The sequence below is a fragment of the Belonocnema kinseyi genome, chromosome 8 (assembly GCF_010883055.1).
Source record: "Belonocnema kinseyi isolate 2016_QV_RU_SX_M_011 chromosome 8, B_treatae_v1, whole genome shotgun sequence".
In the NCBI taxonomy this organism is placed as follows: domain Eukaryota; kingdom Metazoa; phylum Arthropoda; class Insecta; order Hymenoptera; family Cynipidae; genus Belonocnema; species Belonocnema kinseyi.
In genome coordinates, this window is record NC_046664.1 from 114773907 (window position 1) to 114777266 (window position 3360).

At 32.5% G+C, this 3360-nt stretch overlaps 1 protein-coding gene across 4 annotated transcripts in view; it reads left to right on the forward strand.

Moving 5' to 3' along the window:
• Positions 1-3360, forward strand: part of LOC117177862 (inactive peptidyl-prolyl cis-trans isomerase FKBP6-like) — a 58375-nt gene that overhangs the window by 26396 nt on the left and 28619 nt on the right. The window contains exon 2 of one of the 4 annotated variants that reach the window (XM_033368892.1): positions 2261-2384. The exons of the other annotated variants lie outside the window; for them this stretch is intronic. The gene's annotated coding sequence lies outside the window, so the exon portion shown is untranslated. The remainder of the gene's footprint in view (positions 1-2260; positions 2385-3360) is intronic. 4 annotated transcript variants of the gene reach the window in all.

The following is a 3360-nucleotide window of genomic DNA, read 5'->3' on the forward strand; positions in this document are numbered from 1 at the left end:
GCTCTTCTTAATATTTTGACACCAAAATCATGTCGATACACCTTACCGACTGCGAGTAAAGCCACCCACGCTTTAACTTGACAGACTGTATTTACAGTAGTTGGCCGTGGCTAATCCGCTCTCCCTTTTTAAATTGCTCTTCAAATTATTAACACTTTTTTTAATTGATGAATTTTTTCATTATACTTATTTATAATTATAACTTATATACTAATATACAATTTTCTAGTTGAATTAAAAAATGTTGTCTTTTTGGCGTATCTCATTCCATTTACGAGAAACGTTGTATCAATTCCAATTTTAAGGATTTAAAAAAAAAGTTAGATATCTGAAATAATCGAAACCCGTAGATTCCGAATTATTATGTTTTAGGCTGTTAACTATGAAATTAAAAATATCTACTTCTTAATTTTAATCCGAAAGCTTAACAAAGGACCCTTGAGTGTCGGCTACTCTATTGATATAGCCTCTCTGCTTGTTATTTATGATCGAATACTTATTTCAATTTCAGACTCTCTGCTTGTCATTTATGATCGTATTGCTGTTTCCATTTTATAAGAAATATTAAAAAGTTTTTATGATAATCTTGTAGGGTATTTAGAAATGAAACTTTTTCTTCTCTTGACTTTTTTTCATATCGTCCGTTATTTGGGATAAAAGGTTCATTTTCGTGTGCTTTTTGAAATGTTGTGAATGCTTTAACTCTGGTCATTTATCGTTTTATGAAAAAAGTCATCAGAATAAATTGTTCCACTTTTTAAATACTATAAACATCCGTAAAGAAAATTTTTGACTTATGAAAAAAGTGGTCAAAAATATTCAAAATGCGCACGTTTTTAAAATTGTTATCCGAAATGGCTGGCTAATGAACTTCACCTTTAGGACACTAAAAGAGTGTACAAAAGGCCAATCTAATAGATTAATTTTTCTCAAAAGTTCTCGTGCTCACATACAGACATAAAGACAGACTCAAAGACATACAGCTAGACACATTCGTAAAAACCTGTTTTTAGGTATTCTGGGGGTCTCGTAACGTAGAACTTTTGACAAAAACTTGGGGGGGGGGGGGGGGGGGGGGGGAAGTCAAATTTTACACAAATCTAATACCTTCTCTGATGCGAGTGTAAAAATGATTTATTTGGCATGAATACATTTTTGATAGTTCTGTTTTTGGTTTAAATCGTAAAAGAATAGCGTTAAAAAAATAAAAAAATTAAATTTTTTGAAATCTTACACGGGACGAAAAAGAAATTAAAAGACAAAAGTTGTGATAAGAATGTGCGCAGGCAGCGGGCTGATTTTTTTACTGTTAATGTTGTTTTTCATGATTAAAGCCAAAACTACGCATCCTACCAAAAATGGTTGATAACAAATTTGTTGATCATTTTAAAATGCACAAATTTGGTCTATTCATCTTTTACCGTATTTTGCATAGTTTTGCCGCAAAATGTAATTCTTGGGCTTTTAATTATTTTGTATGCTGTAAAAATAGAAATTTTTGATTTTTTAGGAAAATTTAAAATTCGCTACACTTTTTTCGTATCGTGCGCTATTTGGCTTAAAATATTCATTTTCGTCATTAGGATAAATTTTTCGATTTTTTGAATACTATGAATAACCGTACAGAGAATTTTTTAATTTTGAAAAAAGTGATCTCGAAAATATTCAAAATGTGCATACAGAGAGATACATCCGTAAAAACCTGTATTTCTGATTCATGGGGTATCAAAATTTGAACATTTAACAATAATTCGGGGAGGGGATCAAATTTTACACAAATCTAATACCTTCTCTTGATGAGAATGTAAAAATAATAATTAAAAGTAACGGTTCAGACGGAACCGATTTGCGCAGTTGAAAAAGCTGTGGTTCGTTAGCGCTTTTGCGCATTATGCATTCCAGTATTTTTCAAGTGATTTTGTTGACATACGAAAGTTTTCCAACTAAAAATCAATATAATATAATCAAAAAATGACTCAAATATTTCGTGGAATAGTAAGTTTTCTGTATAAGTCTATTTTGTGGTCAAAGAATTACTTTAATTAATGTTACAAGAGTCTTTGTTATAAACAATTTTACTGCTCGTTTAATAACTTTAAACTAGCGCGCCAACGCTAACCAATTTAAATTTTACTAGACGCATGCGCAGTGCGACTGTGCTGTTACCAATCAACCGACCGTTTTCGCATTGGGCACGCTTCTAACATTTTACATTGTTTATAATAATTCGATAACCGGTATATATTTTATTATGTTCTAGCGCTCATTTTAAAGAGGTGATTTCAGACTTTTATTTATTGAAACTTGGTCACAAACGGAAAATACCTCGGTTCTTCTCACATGCCATCACTTTCTAAGACAACCCTTCCTTTAATCTGATTTTCGTACGTACACAGTAAAAAAAGCTTTGGTGATATTTACAATTATCTAGTAATTATGAGTGCAGTGTATTTTCAAATTACAGTATGTAACCTGGTTAATTGACGATACTACAGTACATATTTGCAATCTAGTGTGATTTCACTTCAGGTAAAAATGTGAAAATAAAAGGAAGTTTCTATTTTCAGTCGACTATCAAATTACTACGTTCGATTATGGAAAATATTCGATTGGCGTGTGACATAGTAAGTTTACGTAAGGTGCTAAGCTTACTTGGAATGTTAAGTCTACGAAAGTGTATGTAAATTTTGACGACGTGTGCTTTTCTATCGCGAGGGAAGAAATCCGCACGATTGAACGTCGCAGAATTATTTTCAGGACATACAACTCTACAACGTATCCTTATAGTATCTACATAGTATCCCTTCCGTATCATGCAACAAAAACTAAAAAAAAATCAGCAAGATGGGCAGTTATCTCGTTTCAATTCGGATTCTACGTTACATTTTCCATTAGAATGTAACGGAGTAATTGCAATAGTTTTCGTCAGCGTTAGAAACTTTAAAAATTATAATGCCTATCATTTACATTGCAAAAGGCGGCTTCAATCACATCTTCTTTTAGTAGCTGTTGATAAGCGTTATCCGTCGGTAACTAAGAATGTTGGCTGGGTACTATAGCGCCATACAATGGAAACTTGAGAAAACAAGGCTACGACGCTTGTTTTCGCTTTTTTTTAGTCTTTGTTGCATGATACAGAAAGGATAGTATGTGGATACTATATGCATACGATGTAAAGTATCCTTTGCATTCACTCGGTCCGCTAGGGGTGTCAACCGATGAGTTCCGAAGACGACCGACCGAACTCTTACCATTTGTTGCGTATTTCATTTGCTGTTTTGTACGATATGTAGATATAGATTTTCACGTTCTTTTGAGATTTTAGACAAATAGGAAATAAAGAAACGGTTTTTATATAAA